Source organism: Bison bison, unplaced genomic scaffold, assembly GCF_000754665.1.
Source record: "Bison bison bison isolate TAMUID 2011002044 unplaced genomic scaffold, Bison_UMD1.0 scf7180017864537, whole genome shotgun sequence".
NCBI lineage: Eukaryota > Metazoa > Chordata > Mammalia > Artiodactyla > Bovidae > Bison > Bison bison.
This window is the reverse complement of record NW_011495085.1, coordinates 4,136,745-4,151,044: the sequence shown is the minus strand read 5'-3', so window position 1 is coordinate 4,151,044 and position 14,300 is coordinate 4,136,745.

Here is a 14,300-nt window from a genome sequence, read left to right as displayed (position 1 = left end):
TATATATATATATATATATCCAATTGTTGATAGATGCTTAGGTTCTTCCATGTCCTGGCTATTGTTAATATATGCAATATATTTCATTGTATACATACAATGAAATAATAGTCATAAAAAGGAATGAAATTGGGTCATTTGTAGTGACTTATTTTCTTAAGTTTCACACTTGCAAGTGGATAAGTCTTGATTTGAAATCAGGCAATCAGATGCTAAAATCCTCCCTCTTAAGCAAAATACCAGTCTGCTGCTGCTGCTGCTAAGTTGTGTCAGTCATATTCAACTCTGTGCTACCCCATAGACGGCAGCCCCCCAGGCTCCCCGGTCCCTGGGATTCTCCAGGCAAGAACACTGGAGTGGGTTGCCATTTCCTTCTCCAGTGCATGAAAGTGAAAAGTGAAAGTGAAGCCGCTCAGTCATGTCTGACTCCTAGAGACCCTATGAACTGCAGCCTATGAGGCTCCTCCATCCATGGGATTTTCCAGGCAAGAGTACTGGAGTGGGGTGCCATTGCCTTCCCCCAATACCAGTCTACATCACACCAAAAGAAAAGGAGGATGAAGAGAATAACTACTCTGAAATTTAAAAAATCAATGAAATTATGAGGAGTTCATCAACTTTGTTTTTTTCTACTTGAATATAAATGTTGAAAACTTTGATAAATACCAAATTATGTGGAAGTGGTGGTTCTGCCTTTTGTCTTTAATACTCCATCTTTCAGTGTGGGAAAAATAAAGTACAATATATTATTCTAAGGTCTACATATGTAAGTGCTGGAAAATTCACACGCACACACACATACACACAAACACAAGAAGTCACAGATAGAAATGTTTGCTAGAAACACTGCTCACAAAATGACTTTGAAAGTCAAATATTTCATTCCAAGTTTAAAATGAAATAACAATGAAGGGAATTATCAAATGTATCTGTGATGGAGAGGCATTTATTTCTTCCTTTAATTATAAAAAATTCCCCACATTTAAGTATTAAACTCTGCAATTTTATAGTTTATTGCTGTCGTTTAGTCACTCAGTCATGTCCGATTCTTTGTGACCCCATTGGGCTGCAGCATGCCAGGCCTCCCTGTCCTTCACCATCTCCTGAAACTTGCTGAAACTCATGTCCACTGAGTCAGTGATCCCATCCAACCCTCTGATCCTCTGTCACCCAATTCTCCTCCTGCCTTCAATCTTTCCCAGCATCAGAGTCTTTTCCAATAAGTCAACTCTGCTCATCAGGTGGCCAAAATATTCATGCTTCAGGCTCAGTATGTCTCTCTATTGAATATTCAGGATTAGGTTCCTTTAGGATTGACTGCTTTGAACTCCTTGCAGAAGATCCTAGTGCCTCTGAAAAGTCTTCTCCAATACCACAGGTCAAAAGCATCAATTCTTCTATGCTCAGCTTTCTTTATGGCCCAACTCTCACATCCATCCATGACCACTGGGAAAACCATAGCTTTGATTAGATGGACCTTTGTTGAAAAAGTAATGTCTCTGCTTTTCAATATGCTATCTAGGTTGGTCACAGCTTTTCTTCCAAGGAGTAAGCATCTTATTTCATAGCTGCAGTCATCATCTGCAGTGATTTTGGAACCCCCCAAAATAAAGTCCGTCACTGTTTCCACTGTTTCCCCATCTATTTGTCATGAAGTCATGGAACCAGATGCCATGATCTTAGTTTTCTGAATGTTGAGTTTTAAGCCAGTTTTTTCACTCTCTTCTTTCACCTTCATTAAGAGGCTCTTTAGTTCCTTTTTGCATTCTGTCATCAAAGTGGTATCAATCTGCATATCTGAGGTTGCTGATCTTTCTCCAAGCGACCTTGATTCCATTTTGTGATTCATCCAGCCCAACATTTCACATGATATCCTCTGCATATAAGCTAAATAAGCAGGGTAACGATATACAGCCTTGACATCCTTCTTTCCCAATTTTGAATGAGTTCATTTTCCCATGTCCAGTTGTACTGTTGCTTCTTGTTCTGTATACAGGTTTCTCAGGAGAGAGGTAATGTGGTCTGATATTCCCATCTTTTAAAGAATTTTCCACAGTTTGTTGTGATCCATATAGTCAAAGATGTTAACATCATCAGTGAAACAAAATTAGATGTTTTTCTGAAATTCTCCAGCTTTTTCTATGATCTAAAGGATGCTGGCAATTTGATCTCTGGTTACTCTCCCTTTTCTAAATCCAGCTTGAACATTTCGAAGTTCTCAGTTCATCTGCTGTTGAAGTCTAGTTTGGAGAATTTTGCACATTACTTTGTTATCATGTGAAATGAGTGCAATCATGTGTTAGTTTGAAAACTCTTTGACATTGCCTTTCTTTGGGATTGAAATGAAAACTGACCTTTTCCAGTCCTGTGACCACTGCTGAGTTTTCCAAATTTGCTGGCGTATCGAGTGCAGCACTCTCAGAGCATCATTTTTGAGGATTTGAAACAGCTCAGCTGGAATTCCATCACCTCCACTAGTTTTGTTTATAGTTGATAGTAGAGTCTTAATATTCTTTTGTAGGATCATACTGTTTTGTACCTATAAGCACTGGCTAAATGATCTCTCTGAGCCTTATTCTTTTCAATTCTATCAATAATTGAATGACTCTACATTTTAAACTCCATCCCAAAATTTAAGTAAACATCCATATGCCCACTTGATGCAATTTCATGAAGCCTTTTGCTCCTGCTGGTACATGTTGGCTAGATTCTCAGGTATTTTGAAGTATAGTTTATTTACTCATGAATAGAACTGAGCAAGTCGACAGTGAAATTATGTTGTGACTTAACCCTGGTCTCTGAGTTAGTAACTAAGAGGGAAGGTGTGAGCAGACACTGTGTAATGGCTTATTTTGTACTATGAAGGGACACCTTTGCATTGTCTTCAAGCAATGTGGCCCTTAGTAGAAAAGTGTGGTCTACCTTGCCAGAACCAGAGGGTTCCAAGTGATCTAAAGATTCAAGTTCTCAGGGGCATAAACCCAGAAGTCCTCATTCCATGACTGAGGGTCCTGTTCTTTCTCAACAAATGCCCTGATCCAGCCATAGCAACCTACTTCAAATGAGAGTTCAGACTTCTTGGGAATCTGCTACTCTTGTTATTCAGTTGTATTCAGTCACTAAGTCACATCTGAATTTTTGCCACCACATGAACTGCAGAATATCAGGCTTCCCTGTCCACCATCTCCCAGAGTTTGCTCAAACTTATGTCCATTAAGTTGGTGATGTCATCCAATCATCTCATCCTTTGTTTTCCCCCTTTCTTCCTACCTTCTGTCGTTCCCAGCATCACAGTCTTTTCCAGTTAGTCTACACTTTTCTCATGGCTCACACAGTAAAGAATCTGCCTGCAGTGCAGGAGACCCGGATTTGATCTCTGGGTCAGGAAGATCCCCTGGAGAAGGGAATGGCTACCCACCCAAGTATTCTTTCCTGGAGAATTCCATGGACAGAGGAGCCTGGCAGGCTGCAGTCCATGGGTTCACTAACAGTTGGACAGGGCTTAGCAACTTAGCAAGCATTATTACATTAGGGGCCCTTTAACTCAATTTTCTCTTCCCTCTGGCTAAAGTAAACCAGGTCCTCTTTAAATGCTACTATGGGGTCTTCTGGCCTCCACATTTGGCCATTAGCAGCTGATTAATCACACTCGTGCATGCATGCTAAGTCATTTCAGTCATGTCTAACTCTGTGTGACCCTATGGACTGTAGCCCACAAGGCTCCTCTGTCCACAGGATTCTCCAGGCAAGAATACTGGAGTGAGTTGTTATGCTTACCTCCAGGGGATCTTCCCAACCCAAGGATCGAACCAGTGTCTCTTACATCTCCTGCATTGGCAAGCAGGTTCTTTAACATGAGCACATTGGGAAGCCCTAATCATGCTTGCCTTTACCTTATCTTTTTCAAATGCATTATTTACACTCAGCAACCTAGTGCACTGTTGCTAATAGCATACCCTCCTCCACTGGAATTCCATCTCACCTTCAGTTCAGTTCAGTTCACTTACTCAGTCATGTTCGACTCTTTGTGACCCTATGGACTGCAACATGCTAGGCTTCTATGTCCTTCACAAACTCCCAGAGTTTACCCAAACTCATGTCCATTAAGTCTGTGATGCCATCCAACCATCTCATCCTCTGTCATCCCCTTCTCCTCCTGCTTTCAATCTTTCCCAGCATCAGGGTCTTTTCCAATGAAAAGACCCTTTGCATCAGGTGGTCAAAGGATTATAGCTTCAGCATCAGTCCTTCCAATTCATATTCAGGACAGATTACCTTTAGGACTGACTGGTTTGATTTCCTTGCAGTCCAAGGGACTCTTAAGAATCTTCTCCAACACCACAATACAAAAGCATCAATTCTTCTGTGCCCAGCTTTCTTTATGGTCCAACTCTCACATCCATACACGACTACAAAAAAAAAACCCACATAGTTTTGACTAGATGGACCTTTGTTGGCAAAGTAATGTCTCTGCTTTTTAATATGCTGTCCAGATTGACTATAGCTTTTCTTCCAAGGAACAAGTGTCTTTTAATTTCATGGCTGCAGTGACTGTCTGGGGTGATTTTCAAGCCCAGGAAAATAAAGTCTGTCACTGTTTCCATTGTTTCCCCATCTATTTGCCCCATCTCATCTTACCACAGCCAAAATAACAATTGCAAGTCTTCCTTATACTAGGTCCTATCTGTGTTGTCTTCATGAGTGATGATGGTGTCCTTATGGTCAATGAGTTAGTAGGTGATCCACCCTCAACATCCCATCCTATCCCAAGATAGAAAGCTATACCATGGAACTGGAAATAAAAGTTAAGTGTGGAACTTCAGAAAAATCTTAAAGTATTTTATCTTGGCATCTGCTTTCTCATCCTGCACAGGATGAGTTTGGAACAGGCTTGGACAGAGAGAGAATCTGGAGTAAGTTACAGTTCTGAACAAGGCTTATGCTAATGCCACAGAGAAAGAAATGGAAAGAGCTGAGAAAGTCCTTCAGAATGACCCTGCTTTCTGTAAAGAGACTGATATTCATACTCCCAGATCAACAGTCATAGGTATGAACTTCTCAAGAAACAGTGACACTTGATGAAGTGCCTCTTTTCCGAGGAGGCATTTTCTGAGGAGAGCTGTTGCTAGCAATATTCACAAATCATGAGGAAATAATCCCTCAGTCTTGGAGACAAATGTGGTAATGCATCAAATAATCAACATCAGAGATAAAGGGAGTTTGCAGGTTACCTACAGTGCTGCTGTAAGAAGAAGAGAAAAATATTACATGTTCAACTTTTATTTTGGAGGTACCATGTGGCTTGCAAAGTTCTTATTTCCCCAACCAGGGATCAAATCCAGGCCCCAGAAGTAGAAGTGGAGAGTTGTAACCACTGGAGCAACAGGGAATTGCCATATACGTTCAATTTTAACAGTTTGGTTTCACAGTTAATTATGCATTGTCTAAGTGTATGTAGGACTTCCCTGGTGGCTCAGATGGTAAAGTGTCTGCCTACAATGTGGGAGATCCAGCCAGGTTCAGTCGCTGGGTAGGGAAGACCCCCTAGAGAAGGAAATGGCAACCCACTCCAGTGTTCTTCCTGGAGAATCCCATGGATGGAGGAGCCTGGTAGGCTATAGTGCATGGACTTGTGAAGAGTAGGATGCGACTGAGTGACTGAACTTTCACTTTTCTTTTCTTTTTAGTGTATGTGAACTATAAGAAGTTAGATATGGTTGAAGAGCTCAGCAGAGAAACTTGGACAGAAAATAAGGTTTTAGGTTTATAAATGTAATAGTTGTTATTTGGTTTAGGTGAATTCGACAAGGAACAATCCATAGGCTAATGATGTTGTGGCAAATACTAATATTTAAGCACAAAGAAAGAAGAGCATGGGAAGTCACTTGTGGGTGAGCAAGATAGTTATGGAGGAAAACCAAGATTCCCATCCTTAGGCTTATTCAAATGCCAGAGGTTTGATATTCAAATAAGAGTTATAATTCCTTATAACTTATTTAAGACAACTTCAGTGATGCTCTATGTTTTTGCTAAAATTAGAATAAATGAAAGATAGTAAGATATACTTTGCAACTTGAAAAAGAAGTTCTTAAATTTGGTTCTTCAGAAAAATCTTATTTTATTTTTAATAAATTTTTATAACTCTGACAGCTATTTCCTGTTTTATGAGAAAAATATGCCTGTGTATTTTTATAAGCCATTACATGTATTATACTTATATTTTATAAGCCTAAAAAGTGTTCCAATTATGACTAATAAATGGAAGTGGTTAAATGAAATAAATGCACATAAAACCCTTCATAGATTTTGGTTACATTTCAGTTCTAAGTATGCTTATGAATAAGATGTTCATTTCTATTAATCCTTTGCTTTTTGGTATCAAAGTAATATAAGTAACTAAGCAAATAGGGACTAAAAAAACCATTAAGCCAATAAACATAAAAAGCAAATAAAAGTACAATTACTTCTATCATAAACTCACATAACTCCCTAGATTATACTGCTAAATTCTGGCTTAAATACAGTAACCTCATAAGCACAATTTCTCATGCTGGCTAACAAGACCATGAACAGACATTTTCATCTGTTTAAATTAATATTATCATTTTAAATTGAAGTCCAATGCACAGACTTTACACAACATTAAAGTTTTCCTGTCTTTTGAGGTCAGGTACTACTTTTATTTCATTTAATTTTGTGCTTTGTGATAGACATTTGTTAAATTCCCTGTATTCCAACCTTTCTTTTCTACGGAACTTTGCTATTCAAGTTCATGTACAAGTTTGTACTACGTTATGTATTAGCTCTATCCCCATTCATACAAAAAGTTAATTGGACCAAGAGAGGTACGTTATTGCAAACACTCAAGTCCTTGGACAGTCTTACTCTTAATCTTTTGATAATTTGAACTAAAAAAAACTTAGATGCGATTAGATGAATTGTATTTGTATTATATTGTATTGTACAATTAATTCATTTAACCTACAATTAGGTTTAGAGCAGTGTGCATGATAATGTGAGAGGAAACAGACACTTAAGAAGGGTTGCTGTAGAGGAAAATAAGATAACAGAACATGAAGCCATTTGTTGTAAGAAAGTGTTCTTGCTTCTTGCTATTCTAATAGTTTAGTTCTATTTAGTTCCTTTTTCTCCTCTATTTTTTTTCCTTTCTTGCATGAATGTTATTAAAACAAACATTTATTTACATAAATATCCCCCCTTTACTCAAAATAATTTTAGTGGTTTCTGTTCTTTGCAATAGGTGTGCTATATTTCGAGGCACTGCTTAAGTTTAAAAAAGATAAACTATGAACAAGAATTCACTCAAACATTTGCAATTCATTTTTATATGAAGTAGTTGAGAGTGGGATGCAAAAAGTTCACAGAAGACTTTACTAGAAAACCATTTATAACAGCTGTCTAAGCGAAACAGGTAATGACACTCATTATTGGAATGGGGGAAAAAGACATAATATCAATAAAAACTAGATATAAACATCAGAGTGAGCTATAAATTAAACTGGGACTTTGATGAATTATTATGGAAAGGAGAAGAGGATGTGTGTGAGTTTAAAGGTGAATGTAAGCAAAGACTCAACTGAGAAAAGGTATGAGAAATAGCAAATATTTAATTTGGTGCAGAATAGAAAGCATCACTGAAAACCTCTTATAGAAGATAAAAGATCATATACATTTGCTACTAGAGAATGGTGGCCTTTGGATGTTAGTCTTAGAAAGCTGAACTTCATGTAATAGAAAAGAGGGCTACCATGATAAATTAGATTCTTATTGTTACTGTGATAAACTGCCTGTAACATGATGATTTAAAACAAAAAACAAATTATTATCTTCACGTTCTGAAAGTCAGAAGTGCAAAATCAGATTAACTGGGCTAAAATCAGTGTCTGCAGGTCTGCTTTCATTCTGGAGGCTCCAGGGAAGAAACAATGACTTTTTCTGCCTCAAAGGACCACCTCCATTCTTTGGCCAGTGGCTTCCGCTTCTACCTGCAAAGATTTCAGTGTAGCATCTTCTCTTCTCTTTGACTTCTGTCTCAGTGCTTACATATTCACTGATTCTGATCACCTCGCTTGTGACCCATATGATTGCATTTGCTATTGATATTATTACTCAATTGCTCTGTTGTGTCTGACTCTTTGCGACCCCATGGACTGCAGCACGCCAGGCTTCCCTGTCTTTCACAATCTCTCGGAGCTTGCTCAAACTCATGTCCACCGAGTCAGTGATGTCAACCAAACATCCCCTTCTCCTCCTGCCTTCAATCTTTCCCAGCATCAGGGGCATTTCCATTGAATCAGCTCTTCGCATCAGGTGGCCAAAATATTGAAGCTTCATTTGCAGCATCATCCTTCCAATGAATATTCAGAGTTGATTTCCTTTAGGATTGTCTGTCTTGATGCCTTTGCTATCCAAGAGAGTCTCAAGAGTCTTCTCCAGCACGATAATTTGAAAGTATCAATTCTTCAGTGCTCAGCCTTTATGGTCCAGCTCTCACATCCATACATGACCAATGGAAAATCCATAGCTTTGACTCTGTGGACCTTTGTCAGCAAAATGATATCTCTGCTTTTTAATATGCTATCTAGGTTTGTCATAGCTTTTCTCCCAAGGAGCAAGTGTCTTTTAATTTTATGGCCACAGTCAGCATCCGTATTGATTTTGCAGCCCAAGAAAGTAAAGTCTGTCACCATTTCCATTTTTTCCTCTTCTATTTGCTATGAAGTAATGAGACCAGATGCCATGATCTTAGTTGTTTTTTTTTTAAATATTGAATTTTAAGCCAGCTTTTTCACTCTCCTCTTTCACCTTCATTATGATATACACAATACATGGACATCACACATATATATCAAGTTGGCCATAAAATGAATCATCACACAGAATTTCCATCAAAATTCCCCAAAGAGTTTTTGTAATCATAGACATAATTATATTATTTTTTAAGTATAAAACCTAAGGAACTAGATTAGCTAAATCATATAATTATACTATTTTTAAGTATAAAACCTAAGGAACTAGATTAGCTAAGATAGTTTTGATAAAAACTAAGTGTAAGGAGTCACTTTACCTATTTTCAAGACTTACTATATAGCTATTGTAATCAAGACTCTGATAATGTGAGAGGGACAGACACATAGATTTAAGGAACTGAATTGTAAATAGACATTCAAATGTACACTTGACCAAAGATAGACTTTTCAAACTTTGTAAGAGGTAGTGAAGCAAATGAACATCTACAGGTGAAAAAAACAAGAGAACCTCAACATAAGGCTTATAGACAGCAATTAACTACTAATATCACAGAGTTAAATGTAAAATGTCAAACTATAAAACATTTTTTAGAAAAATACAAGAAAAAATTTAATTAGACAAAAACTCTAACAGGCTTCCCTTGTGGCTCAGACAGTAAAGAATCTGCCTGCCAGTACAGGGGACGCAGGTTCAATCCCTGGGTCAGGAAGATCCCCTGGAGAAGGGAATGGCTACCCACTCCAGTATTCTTGCCTGGAGAATTCCATGGACAGAGCAACCTGGTGGGCTACAGTCCATGGGATCGCAGAGTTGGAAACAAGTGAGCAATTAACAAATAGCTCTTAAACTTAGTATAATACCAAAAACCTGATCCACAATAGGAAAATCTGATAAATTAAACTTCATGAAAATAACTTTTCCTCTGTGAAAGAACCTGTTAAGGTAATGAATAGACAAGAAACACAACAGGACAAATATCAGCACACATTATATTCAGCAAAGGCTTAGTACTTTGGAGATACTTTTACAAAAAACTAAAATTTAACAAACCATACAATTCAACTACAATATGGACAAAGAAATGAAGCAACATTTACAGAAGATATATAGATGGAAAATAAGTACATGAAAATATATTCAATATCATTAGCCATTAGAGGAATGCAAATTACAATCAGAGCCAGATACCACAACATGCGTATCAGAATAGCTAAAAAATAAAAAATACCACTAACTGTTGGTGTTTATCACTTAAAACATTGCTGGTAGGGATGTAAAATGGTGCAAAGACTTTGGAAACCACTTTGGTAGATTCTGAAAAGAGGGAACCTACAGTTAACAGATGACCTCATAATTGAAATCTTGGGTATTTATTGTATAAAAGCAAAGACTTCAGTTCACCCAAAAATGTACACAAATATTTATAGTAACTTCATTTGAAATAGCCCACAACTGGAGACAATCCAAATTTTTTGAACAGGTAAATGTCTAAAGCAATTCTAACATATGTCTAACACTGAATATTACTCAGTAATAAAAAGAAACATTGTTCATACACATGACAGCTTGCATGAATCTCCAGAGATTTAGGCTAAACAACAACAACAATAACAACAACAAAGCAGTTCCAAAAGGCTGCATAACCTATGATTCCATTTATATAACACTTATGAAACAACCTAATTACAGAGCTAGACAACAGATTAGTGGTTGTCAGAGATTCTGAGAAGTAGGTGGGATGAAGCCTTGGCTGGAAGGAAGTGGGTGTGGTTATAAAAAGGCAGCATGAGGGGCCCTGGAGCTGATGGAAATGTTTGGTCTTTACTGAATTAGTGTAAACATCCAGGATGTGATATTGTGCCACAGTTTTGCAAAAAGTTACCATTAGGGGAAACTGGGTAAGGGAGTGGGCTTCCCTGATGGCGCAGGAGTAAAGTATTCGCCTGCCAGTGCAGGGGTGGGTTTGATCCCTGAGTCAGGAAGATTCCCCTGGAGGAGGAAATGGCAACCCACTGAAGTATTCTTACTTGGAAAATCCCATGGACAGAGGAGCCTGGTGGACTATGGGGTCACAAACAGTTGGACGTGACTGAGCATGCACACATGAGTAAAGGTGCACAGAATTTTAGTTTCTGAATTATTTTTTCCCAACAGCTGTAAATTTACAATTATGTTAAAATACAAAGATCTGTTAGAACATAAAAAAATAATCTAAAATTAAATAATCAGCACGCTGCTACTGCTAAGTCACCTCAGTCGTGTCCGACTGTGTGTGACCCCATAGAAGGCAGCCCACCAGGCTTCCCCGTCCCTGGGATTCTCCAAGCAAGAACACTGGGAGTGGGTTGCCTTTTCCTTCTCCAATGCATGAAAGTGAAGTCGCTCAGTCGTGTCCGACTCTAGCGACCCCATGGACTGCAGCCTACCAGGCTCCTCCATCCATGGGATTTTCTAGGCAAAAGTACTGGAGTGGGGTGCCATTAGTTCTCAGTAATCTCCTTGGGAGAATTCTGGATCTGTTGGACAAACAGGGATGCTATTCCTCTAAGTAATAAACAAATGCTTAAATATGTTGATTGTTGTTATTCAGTTGCTCAGCTGTGTTTAGTCTTTGCTACCCCAAGGACTACAGCATGTCAGGCTTCCTTGTCCTTCACTATCTCCCAGAATTTGCACAAATACATGTCCATTGATTTGATGATTATTCTTCCTAACTTAATGTTTCAAAGACATAGCTTATTAAAATAAACAGACATTTCTAGATGAATTTTTTATTTTATCTACAATTTGCACTTCTGTGGAATATAATGAGTAAAGCAACCTTGTATGTAGCATAATGCTCAGAGAAATGCGTACATTGTTTTATACCTTTAATAGAAATTTGAGAAAAATTTTAAAGTATCTATATTCTTTTTATTTTGTAATTGCTATATAACTGACATAGTAGTTTCAGGTGTACAACATAATGGTTCAGTATTTGGGTATCTAGAGATGATTACTACAATTAAGTGCAGTTAACATGAATTTTAGCATCAGTTTTCTAAATATATATTAAATATACTTGACTAGTAAAACTTTCAAAATTGAGTTGCTAGGTCACAATGGATTCCCCTATGCCTGCATTCTATTGTGGCTTTTAAAAACTCTAAACATTTGGTTTCTATGATAAAAATGTTGGCAGATTCACTCACTTTAAAATACTGGATTCCTCTTTCTTTAAAGAAGTGTCTTAGTCATAAGAATGGTTTATGTTCAATGTAACTTTCAGGAAAATAAACTACATTCTAGATCATTTTTGCATCATTAAATGCTTATTCAATGTAACTAACCAAAAGATATAACAAAAGTACAAACATCAGCATAAACATAACATTAAGAATATTTTAGGGCTTTTCTTATAGAATAACTTTGTAAAAATAGGTGTGACACTTCTGTTGAAAGTTATTGTAAAACCAAGAGACAGTGTGGAGAAGAAAGGGAATATCTGAATTCATTTTTATTTAATCGCACAGCATTTTATGCTTAGTTTTTTATCTGAAACATTTTGCTCTAACTTCTTTCCATTATTTACTTGTTATTATTTGTAATTGTTTGATGAATTAGCATTTAACAACTCATTACACATTTTTTTCATTTTCTCTGTATTGGTTAATAATGCATTATGTGTATTATTATGTTTTTGTTTTTTTTTTAGTTAATTAGTGTTACTGTATTGCAATCTTACTAAAGCAAAATTACAGGATGCCAACATTTGAGAAATAAAGGTATTATTTCTTATTATAAAGAAAAAAGTATTAATGAACTGTTAGTACTAGCACAGTTAAGCAGTTAAATCTAATGCTAGACTTCAATTTTTGTGCTTGGAATACTTCTAGGAAAAAGTTCAGCAAATATCTACACAGTTCACTGAGGTCTTCTTTTTCCACACTTTAAGATTGCAACCTATCCTCAATAGTATTTTTGTTTTACTCTTTCAAGCTATTTTCTCAGTATATATTGTCATTCCCTCCTATAGTATGTATTTGAGTGAAGTTGCTCAGTCGTGTCCGACTCTTTGCGACCCTGTGGACTGTAGCTTACCAGGCTTCTCCATTTGTGGGTTCTCCAGGCAAGAATAGTGGAGTAGGTTGCCATTTCCTTCTCCAGGGGATCTTCCCAACCCAGGGATCGAACCCGGGTCTCCCACATTGTAGGCAGATGCTTTACCCTCTTAGCCACCGGGGAAGCCAAGATGTATGTATTTACTTTTATTCAAATTAGTATTTTATTTATATTTTACTCAGCAAAGGTATGTACCAAGGACTTTCAATGTTTTTAATAGATGAAGAATACCAAGAAATGATCATACAAAAAAAAGTATTTCACCCTTTAGGGAATTTATTAACAACTAGCATTTTTTTTTTTTTTTCAAAAAGGCTTGCAAGTGTACAGCACTGTTTGATAATCAAGGTCATACAGAAAACTGAATGGTAGAATGATGTACTAGACTGACGTTTTCAATATGGGGCAGGGATAGTGCGAGGAATAAGGAGCACTAGTGGGCAATGAAACCCACTCTTCCTTTCTCTCCTTGTTTTAACTTTCTCCCTGTGATGGCGTGGGGAGGATGAATCAGCAACTCCTGTGCTACAAGTCCTCTGTCTCCAGTTCAGTTAGAAGGCAGAAGAGGCTCATTGGACTCAAATTTCTACTCATCTTACCAGAGAACCCTGAGATGGGAAATACTGAGATCTTGTTGATTTTCTCAGCTTACTGTTGAATCCTGTTTTTATCTTTTTTTATGAGTTAGACCCCAGAAATTGAGTAGAAGTCTAGGTGCCAACCCCATAGCTGCAGTCATTCCAATACAGCCTGAACCAATCCCAATAAAGTAATAAGATTGCAGCAACATTTGAGGTAGGTGACCCTGAAATACAGTCTTACTAAACTGCCTGGCTTTTTATATAGGATACAGTCTTACTAAACTGCCTGGCTTTTTATGTAGGCTTTTCCTATATTTTTATATAGGAAAACCTAACAGGACAGGTAGGCAGGTGGGTGCACCAAAGCCTAGGCAAGAAAATGTGATTGGAGGGGAGGATTTGAGTAAGTTGGGGAAGCCTGGCATGCTGCAGTCCCTGGGGTCATGAAGAGTTAGATTGGTGACCAAACAACATAACAATGGTCAAAAAGTCTACTAGATAAATAGTAAAGACAAGAAAAAGCTGACAAGAGGCGAGAAAGTGATGTGAACAAATTAGAACTTTCAAGGAGGTCATTTATTCATTCCTCAAAAATGCATTAGCTGCTGCTATAAGGTTACAAAACTGCCATGCTCTGAATGAAAAGGAATTAGCAAATTGTCTCTGCCCTCAAAGAGCTTATGGTCTAGTAGAAAAATGGTATTAGTCAAGTAGTAGTACATACAACTTTTAATTACTTAATATAGTAAATGCAAGGCAGAAAAGTTCAATGGATTAAAAAGTTATAATGGGAGAATTCAGGGAAGGGAAGACAAAAACCTAGGGAGGGGCAACAGCAAATGTAAA